This window comes from Phaseolus vulgaris, chromosome 2 (assembly GCF_051622355.1).
Source record: "Phaseolus vulgaris cultivar YP4 chromosome 2, ASM5162235v1, whole genome shotgun sequence".
Lineage (NCBI taxonomy): Eukaryota > Viridiplantae > Streptophyta > Magnoliopsida > Fabales > Fabaceae > Phaseolus > Phaseolus vulgaris.
This window is the reverse complement of record NC_143499.1, coordinates 24,871,797-24,882,842: the sequence shown is the minus strand read 5'-3', so window position 1 is coordinate 24,882,842 and position 11,046 is coordinate 24,871,797.

Sequence of the window (11,046 nt, the reverse complement as noted above, 5' to 3'; positions counted from 1 at the left end):
AATATTTTTATTTTATTTTTTATTTTACTTTAGCTTGAGCTAGAATTCGTTAGCTTGAGCTAAAATCCACCAGAGAGCACCCAGAATTTTAGCTTGAGCTAAAATTCGCTAGCTTGAGCTAAAATCCTCCAGAGAGCACCCATAATTTTAGCTTAAGCTAAAATTCGCTAGCTTGGGCTAAAATCTTCCAAAGAGCACCCATAATTTTAGCTTGAGCTAAAATTCGCTAGCTTGGGCTAAAATCCTCCAGAGAGCACCCAAAATTTTAGCTTGAGCTAGCACTTGCTAGCTTGAGCGAAATATGCAGAAAAATTATGCATAACTTAATATACCTATTAGATTATAAATCAATATCTCATTCATATCATAATTTATAAAACATTACATTGACAGTTCCTGTTCAACATGATACAATCACTCTCATTGAATCATTGAGTTATTATGTCCATTTATACATATATATGATTTCTAATTCCAAAACCATTTAAATCAAACAACCAATTCTCAATCACAACACTTTCAATTTCAAACAAACTACCATATACTCAGAACAAGAAATCTTACAACAAAATCTGGAATTGGTGACCCCGTGACACTCACATTCAAATCTTCTAACCTAGGGTTCTATTGAAGATTTTAAACTAGCTTCCCTTACCTTTACTTGAGCATATGCTCACGAAAAGCTCCAAACCTACCAAAATCTTCAAAAGTAGCTTAACCTGCACCACAGAGTCCTGATAAAAAATCTAACTATATCTCTAAGACTCTGATCTACTAAAGACTAATCCTAAAACTAAAAGAGGCACATGCATACACTTAGATTGAGATAGACCTACAAGTTCAAAATTTGACTCAGAGAAGGGTAAAAATTGAACTTACTCTATCAGAGATTCTGATCGGGCAACCTTATAGGATTCACTGCCAGGAGTCCAATGGCAAACTTCGATCGCACGACTGATAAGTAAGGAGATCAGAATCTTAGAAAGAAGGGAGAGAAAAGGAAAAAGAGGAACAAAACCGAACTTACTCTATAAGAGATTCTGATCGGGCAATCTTGTAGTCTTTGCTGCCAGGAGTCCAACGGCAGACTCCGATCGCCAAACTGATAAGCGAGGAGATCAGAATCTTAGAGAGAAGGCAGAGGAAAGGAAAATGAGTTTTTAGAGAGATGATGGTTCTTTTAAAATGAAACCTGAATAACTAAATTTCTATTTATATAGCCTTTTCACTTTAATAATAAAATATTCAGGTGCCATTTTAATTGTACCATTTATACTCTAAGACTATTTTTCTCGGTCCTTACACTAGCTCTGAATTATTTGATTTGTTAAACATATAATTTACAATATTTGACTCTTACGCGTTTTGATGAAAAAATTTGGGATAATGAATGAACAATCTAAGACGTTATCTATGCATACTGTAGGGAACGAATACAACAAAAAATAAAGTAAATTAACAAAAATTAAGTAATACTTAATAAATACTTAACAAATAACAAACAAAATTAAATATTTGTCTTCGTTTAAAAACAACGACTAGAAAGGTTTAGCCTAAAAGCATAACAAAAAACTTAAAAGACTTGTTAACATAAAAAATTGTCCTCAAAACTTGTCATCAACAGCAAAACCCTGATATGAGAAGATGGGTTCCTGCTATCGCATTCAAAGATAATTTTCTGGCCTGGACGAAAAGAATGACGACGACAAAAATTCTTCCAGCCGCTACCAATTTTGATGGTTCTATAAGGAAACATTCCTTTTAAAACCTTGCATTCAACATCCTTCAATAGTCCATGCAGCGTAACCATTTTGAATCTACCTTGGCGAAGATATTTAGAAAATGCAGGAGGTATACCCTTCAATAAAATCAAAATAGTAAGTAAACAAAAAGAATACAATATAGCAGTCAAATCAATGATAAACTCACTAGAGAACTTGCCTTTACGTCTACCGGAGTCAAATTAATGGAAAAATGATGAAAGGGACCAATGGTCAACGATTTCCTCCCTTCAACTTCTTCCAAATAACTATTGAAATAAATTTCAGGGACATCTTCCATATAAACGGTTATATGGAAAGCGTTTTGGCCTACATAACGGAATAAGATAGTGTGATCCCCTTCAAACCCATAAAAATCAGCCAAAGTCCACCACCCTGTCATGATTTGTGGTGACAACAAATCTTGGTTATATTCTACTATATGTACATTCCCTGCGCTATCTGCAAGGGTCCACTCTTCACCAAGTTCTATTTGAAACTCAATAGCAAATGCACGATCAACATACCCAAGCTAGAAATTTTGAAAAAAATAAAAAAAATTAAGCAATTGTAGAAAATGTATAAAAGTAAAAAGTTAAGAAAATACCCACAAAAAATACATATTTCACCGCAAATGTTCATTGAACAAAACAGACCTCGTGTGTCAAGTTTAACAATTTCTTCAGCATTGGGCGCCATGGCAGTGAATAATAGAACAACAGAAGTAAGGAAGTGGGAAAGAAAGTAGGACTCTGAATAATAAATGAATGGGTTTAAATCAGGGTTTAAAGAATAGAAAAAGGCTACAATATATAGTATAATGTAATATATAATTATTACTTGCTGTAGTAAATCTAGAAAGAAGATATTATGATCTTGAAAGTAGTGTATAAAGCACAGTACACTCACAATATATGGGAAAACCAAAATGGGCACAGTATATATTAAAAATTACTCATAATCCTTATACTTTAATATGTTGAAGGCAGTGTATAAAGAAAAGAGAAGCATCCAGAATATAATTAATAATAATAATACTATATGATAATGATAATGATTACTTGACAAAGAATAAAGAATACAAAACGGTGTCAGTATAAAATAATATATAAAAAATTTAAATTTATCAGAATCTCTTTACTTTAATGTTCTCATAATGATTACTTACTGTAAGAAATATATATAAAAAAAACAACATTATTTATATTTTGAAGGCAGTGTGAAAGAGAACAAAATCAGAATGAACATCAATATGAATTAAATTAACAATGCAATCAGAATAGCAGGAAACAAACTTAGAAATTTTGAACTGAGAAGCCTAGAAACAAATAAACAAAAAATGCCTTCGCATAAATATTAGACTTTACCAAAAAATGTTTATGAACATCAATATGAAAGAGGAAAAAATCAAAATGAAAACAACATCGAAAGAGAAGGTAAAAACTCAGTACCTTTTAAGATTAAACCCTGGAAAACCCTAGAATGCAAAAAAGAACAAATATCTTCAATCGGTGACTGAATGTAACCGTAAAAAGGAGATATCTTTTAATGAACCATGGAATCAGAAGAGGGCGCAACAAAAAATTATCAAATGCATCCAAAGAGAAGGTAAAAACTCAGTACCTTTTACATTAAACCCTTGAAAACCCTAGAATCGAAAAAAGGACAAAAATCTTCAATCGGTGACTAAATATATAACCGTAAAAAGGAGATATCCTTTGATGAACCATGGAATCAGAAGAGGACGCAACAAAAAATTATCAAAAATAACCAAAAGAGGAGGTCAAAAACATTACCTTTTACGTGCTTTGTTAATCTTGAGGTTTTCAACCATAAAACCATATACTGAAAAAACAACAACACCATTAACGATTAAACCATAGAAAACCCTAAAATGCAAAAAAGGAAAAAAAATCTTCAATCGGTGAATGAATATATGGTGGATTTGCAGCAAAATAAGAATTAACCGTAAAAAGGAAATATCTTTTACGTGATAATGAGACGAACAAAAATATATAAAGCATTACCTGGTCCATGGAGAATGAAGAGAAGAAAATGAAACAGAAATGAAAAAACGTTGGATACAACACAATATATAGTGAAAAAAAATCGCCATTACCATTTCAAATTTCAAAAGATGGCGCCATTTCTGAAGATGGGTAATGGTGTTTTTATGCAAAACTACTTTCCAATAGAGCAGCTCTGCACTTGCCGAAATGGTGAAAAGAGTAAAGGAAAAAAAGGAGAGAAGGGGGCAAAAGATGAAGAGGAGTTTAGGGTTTTAGAGAAAAATAGGATGAAAGAGAAAAAGAGTGTTAAAGAAAGAGAACAAAAAGAAAGCGAAATGAGGAAGAATGGGGAAACCAAATGGGAAAGTGAGTTTTAAAACGTGACACGCGTCACGTTTTGGTTTGCCCAGATGTATTGTGTTGATTGGTTGAAATTTTACTACTTTTGGTATTAAATCTTTTTGGTTTTTTTTTCAAATTTTTTGGAAAGGACACGTATTTAAACTTACTCTGAGAGTTCTCTCTGTTTGTATTATCTATAGATATTTATTAAACATATTGTCCGTGTTTGGACCTATTTATTAGACTTTTCATTATTTAATTATTTATTCATTTTTATTTAATTTTCGGTCTTATATTTCAACCTTTGGGCTACTCGATCTAGGTTTTTCAAACTTTTGCCCTTCAGCCTAGAGAGTACAAAAGGGATTCTCCGTGAAGATTATTTGGTATTTATAGATTTTCCTTGAGACGAGTGAGACTACCTTGTCCTGCAGAACAGAGGCATAGAGAAAAAGATCAAAGATCACGGAGAGGGAAGAAAGAGAAGGAAGTGCACTTAATTAATTACCCATGAGAGATTTTTTAATTGAAATTTGAAAGGGCTCCGTACTCCTATCTCTCATGATAATTAACAGTTGCTCCCTCTCTCACGAAGAAATTTCTTTGCATATTTATGTTTATGTGTTGGAAGAAAAAGACAAAAAAAATCAATTGTAAGTATGTAAAAAAATATTTTAAATGATAAATATAATGCCTAGAAAATTTAAATTACATTCTTTTAATATTTTTTGTTTTTGTGTCTTTCTATGTTTTTTTTTTGTTAATAGAGAGGTGTTTATTAGAAAGTAAAAAAAAGTCTTTTCCACCGACCTTTCTTCTTCCATCCCTTCATTCATAATTTCAAAAATGTTATTCTTCTCCCTTATTAAGTCTTGAAACTGTAAAGATTTTAATGCAGCTCTTTTTTGGGTAAATTAGAATATTTGTTGATCAAGAGTAAAATTATTTGTTCACTCCTGAACTCTATTTTTTAACATTTAAAAAAAAAATTAAAGTAAAATAGTTTAGTTTTAAATTATTCTTTCAAAATCTCGTTTTCTGTTCAATAAAAACATTTTTAAAAGTTATGTGAAATCTCATTTTTTTACTAAATATTTAAAAAAAATCATTTTGAAATTTCTTAATGTAATTAGCTATTAAAGATTTAATTCTCAAATCCTTTCTCACTTTTTCATTTTATTAAATAAATTCACAAATTTCCTTTTAAAACGTGAAACCATGATGATGAGAAGCTTGATAAGAAACATGAAACAGATAAGCATGAGAAGTATGAAATTAACATAGATAACATGAAATTGAAAGTTTGTATCCATAACTGTTTAGATTTATTTTTTTTAGAAAACGAAAATCTTGAATTGAAGTAATTTTTTCATGAACTCTGTTTTTGTAGCTGTAATATTTCTGTAGTTGTGTAGTGGCTTTGCGCTTGTGTTTTCAGGTAAATACTTCTTATACACAATAACAATGGACACATAAGCACAAGGTCACTACATAGTTATAGAAAGATTACATTTGCAAAAAGAAAGTTGATGAAGAAATGACTCAATTACAAATAAATTAATTGATTTCATTTTCTCAAAACAAACTATATAACACAACCTTTTAATTTCATACTTCAAAGAATATCTTTCAATTGAAACTTTAAAATCTCAATACTCAGAAGTAAGCCTCCTTTAAGGTTCTACTAGTTCCTATTTTTGCTTTGAAGTCCAAAACAAAAGTGGTTGACAAATAAAAAATAATTCACCAAATAAAAATCCTTTTTTGTGTTGTAAAATGCTTTAGAACTATTTGTAATACTTAGACAAATTATTTATAATTTTTTTTATTGAGGAATTATTTAAAAAAAATTGTGATTTATAGAAAGAATTGATGACTTGTTCTTTAATTATTGATTAATAGAAATTTAAATTCATATATAGTAATTAAAATTAACACCACTAGAATTAATCTACCATTGAAATATAAATGATTTTGATTTGTGATTTGTATATAGTGCTGTGTCAATCGTTCTAAGATTTATTACATGATGATTTTTTTTTTCATAAATGGATGAATTTGAAAACATTTCTCAATTAAGTTCAATGATACAAAATGAAACCTAGCTTTAAACAAATTGGACTATACATGTTTGAGTATGGGTAAAATTTTCTTGCTTATGATATCATTGTCATGAATTATACAATTCATCGTTCATTTGTTTTATATTGTTAATTAGATAGAGAGGATTCACAATTTTACTTCCTTCTAATTCATTGTTCCTTGTTTGATGACATTTTTTTAATTAAAATTTAATCCGAACGAGAGGGACACTCTCGCGCACCAACACCACCTCCACATCAATCTAGAACGAAAGTACCAACCTAGGTGGTGCCTAATACATCACTCACCCATCATACCCACCAAAGCGTTAAGCATGTTGTCCCAGACAGAATAACAAACCCAAGGGGACATCCCTTCACATATGACATCATCGCTACTCCTCTCCCCAGTAAGTGGAGAGGCCTAACCATGAATCTTTACGATGGATCCACCGATCCGGACGAGCACTTAAAACATTTTCAGAACAAAGATGACCCTATATATTGTTGATCAAACGGTGTGGTGCAAGGTTTTTCCCACGTCATTAAGAGAGAGACCCCTTGGATGGTTTACCGACCTTCCACCAAACTTCATAACCAAATTCAATACTTTGGAACTGAAATTCACCACTCAATATGCTACGAGTAGACTCCATCGTACGTCCTCCATGTCTCTCCTTAATGTCAAGCAAGAAAGGGGAGAATCATTGAGAGCTTTTATGGACAGGTTCAACAAGGTATGTATGAGGATCAAGAATCTAAATCCTGACATAACGATGCACCACTTGGTCTCGACCATACTGCCGGGACGGTTCACAGAAAGTCTTATCAAACGACCACCATATAGCATGGACGAATTAATTACAAGGGCGACTAAGTTCATGCAAATTCAAGAACATGTTGCCTACCACAGGAAGACACATGTTGGAAAATACAGAGAGAAACAAGGGGACTTGTCCTCCTATGGTGACGGCCGACCAAGACCGGTATCACTCTAACAGAGGCCCTCGCTTCCATAATTACACCCCTTTGACTGTACCTAGAGGAAAAATTCTGGACCAAGCCTTACAAGCTGAGTTGATCTTGACATTAAAACAAACACAAACACTGCCTAATGCGGACACAACCAAGCGTTGCCAATATCACCGTAACTACAGTCATATGACTAAGGGTTGTCAAGCATTGAGGGACAAGATAGAAGAACTTGTTCAAGCCGGCCACCTCCGTAAGTTTGTAAAAACCATGTCAGCACCACGGTCGCCCCAACGCGACATTGATTACTCCAGAGATAAAGAACATTCTGGACGAAGGGACGCCGAAACCGCGACGACCACCGCCGCACGAGTCGTAGAAAACGAAGTGAGAGTCCAGTCAGACGGACGAGACCTCGAAGTGAAAGCCCTTAACGCAGAAGTCAAACCAAACAAAAAGTTCGTGAGGTTATCAACACAATTGTCGGACTAGTGTCGCTCGGCACACCTCCTCAAGAGGTTAATTATATCGCAGGAGGTTTCGCAGGTGGATGATGCTCCAATTCAGCAAGGAAGAAGCATCTAAGAGCAATTCAATTCATTCATTCGACCTCCACACATCGCCGACCGCATATACCACCAATCACGTTCACGAACAATGAATTCACCGCAACTGACCTTGCCCAGGACGATCCCATGGTCATCACGATAGAAATAGACAAGTTTGCAATTGTTATGGTCCCTGTAGACCAAGGTAGTTCGGTCAACATCCTATACTGGGAAACCTTTAAGAAAATGCAGATTTCAGAGGCAGAGATACAACCTTACAATGAACAGATAGTCGAATTTTCAAGGGAGCGAGTAGATACTCGAGGGTACATTGATGTATTCACCACTTTCGGTGAAGACTATCTCAGTAAAACCATCAACATCCGATACTTATTGGTCAATGCCAACACATCTTACAACATATTGCTCGGTCCTCCGTCCCTAAATAGATTGAAGGCTATCGTTTCAACCCCTCACTTAGCCATGAAATTCCCTTCTGTCAATGGAGATATTGCGACGGTGCATGTAGACCAGAAAACGACAAGAGAATGTTACGTGGCCAGCCTAAAGGTTGAGCCAACCAGATGACTCTATACTGTTGAACCAAGTGGTGTTCAAGCTTTGAGGAATCCAAACCCTTTGAAGGATGTTGAAGGCTTGGTTGTGTTTGTTGTTGTTGAGCTGTCTTAGTTAGGATTTGGGGTAGTTTGAGTTTTGTAATCCACTCTAGATTGAATCCAAACCATAGGCATTCTCAATCTTTTAAAAGAAAAGTGTTTTTCAAACTAAGTGAAAACAACTGATTGTTTTGTCGAAACAACCGATTGTTTTATACTTAGATGTTTTTAGAAAAGATTGAAAACTGTTTTTCAAATGGTTGAACTGTTAAAACCAAAACAACCGATTGATTCGAGGAAACAACTGATTGTTTGTTTTGGTACCATAACAAAAAAATGGTTTTTGTTTTGACTAAGCTTTAAATGATTCTAACTGTTTACGCTTCAGTCTTTAATGCTTTGACCAATATTTAAATGCAATGAATAAGTTTGTTAAGATTTGATAACAAACATCTTTGAATAAATTCAGAAAAACAGATTTGAGAAATAACAATCTTTTGAGAACAACAAGATTCTGATTTTCAAAGAGTTGAGATTGCTTAGAGATTGAGATTGATCAAAGAGTGTGAGATAGGATTTCTGCTTGTATTGATTTCATATTTACTTCTGTAACAAGTGTAATCCTTGTATTTGTTGAACAAGTTTCTTCTGTGTGTTTGCTGAGAAGTGTTGTGTGTTCTTGAGGGGATCAAGATCAACATTCTTAGTGTTGGTGTGTTGGCCAAGAGAAGTGTGTGTCTTGAGGGGATCAATGTCACTTTCTTGGTTGTGTTGTAAGTAATCTAGGTTTGATTGCTTAGTGGAATTCCTCAGTGGTTTCTGAGAAGATTGGATGTAGCTCTGGGTTTAGAGTGAACCAGTATAAACATATGTGTGCATTCTCTCTTCCTTAACTCTTTAAATTCAGTTTTGATTTTGTAAACTGGTATAAACAACCGATTGTTTCTGCAAAACAACCAATTGTTTTTCTGGTGTTGTTGTTTTTGCTTATTGTTTTGGCAAACTGAATTCCTTATCAATTGTTTCTTGAGATAATTTCATTCTTGACTTAAAAGTTTTCGAAATCCCTCTTTAAACCATTCACCCCCCCTCTAGTTTAAAGCCATCCATTCTAACATATACCACAATGAACAACCGATCTCCAGGCCGAAGAGGTCGGTCACCAGAAAGGCGCTCAAAGGGAAAAGGCTCTAGGAGACATTTAGTTGCTCTTGTTGACTTAGACCCCTGATTGGACGATCCCCGCATGGAGGCCGGAGAAGACCTTCAACCTATATTCCTCCGCGACAAGGACCGCAAAACACATATGGGAACATCCTTCAAGAAGGACGACTGAGAGGCGATCGGTAAAACGTTAATAAAAAATGCTGACCTTTTTGCTTTTACTGCTGCAGATATGCCCGGGGTAAAATCCGATGTTATCACTCATCGCTTATCCGTCTATAAGGAAGCCAAGTCGATCACCAAGAAAAGAAAGCTAGGTGAAGAGCAGCGCAAGGTTGCTCGAGAAGAAACTGATAAATTGGTGCAAGCTGGATTCATTCAAAAAGCCCACTACACAACATGGTTGGCCAATGTGGTAATGGTCAAAAAATCAAATGGAAAATGGAGAATATGTGTAGATTACACAGACCTTAACAAAGCATGCCTAAAAGATTCATATCCCCTACCCACTATCTACCGACTTGTCGATGGAGCGGTCGATCATCAAATCCTAAGTTTTTTGGACGCTTACTCAAGATATAATTAGATCCAAATGCATCACCATGACAGAGAAAAGACAACATTTAGAACGGACTCCGGCAATTTTTTCTACGAGGTCATGCCGTTCGGCCTCAAAAACGCTGGAGCTACTTATCAACACTTGATGGATTACATTTTCCATGACATGATCGGGTGGAACGTGGAGGTATATGTGGACGATATTGTTGTCAAATCTGACTCGTGCGAGCAACATATTACAGATCTGAAATAAGTCTTTCAAGCCTTGCGTAAGTATTGTATGCGTCTAAACCCAAAAAAAGTGTGTGTTCGGCGTAGAAGGTGGAAAGTTTTTAGGTTTCATGCTTACCCATCGAGGTATAGAAGCAAATCCCGAAAAATGTAAAGCTATTACAGAAATGCGAAGTCCTAGTGGGCTCAAAGAAATTCAACGGTTAATCGGTCGACTCACCTCTTTATCTCGATTCGTGCCAAAGCTCACCGAACGAACGAGACCTATTATCAAGTTTCTAAAGAAAACAACCAAGTTTGAATGGACGACTGAATGCGAACAAAATTTCCTTCAACTAAAGGCATTTCTAGCATCTCCTCCAATGATCCAAAAACCGAACGCACGCGAGCCCATCATAGTTTATCTTACTGTCTCCAACGAAGCAGTAAGTTCAGTCCTTGTGCAAGAAATAGAAGCAGAAGAACGACCAGTATATTTCGTTAGCCGAGTCTTACATGGCGCGAAAATCAGGTACCAAATGGTCGAGAAAGTCGCATTGGCGTTAATCATCACCGCACGACAGATGCGGATGTATTTCCAGAATCATCGGGTCATAGTTAAAACTAACTACCCCATTATGAAGATTCTCACTAAACTCGATTTAGCTGAACGAATGATAGGTTGACCGATTGAACTATCAGAGTTCCACGTTGAATACCAACCCATGGGAGCCATTAAATCTCAAGCCCTTGCTGATTTCGCGGCGGAACTCACTCCTTACCCG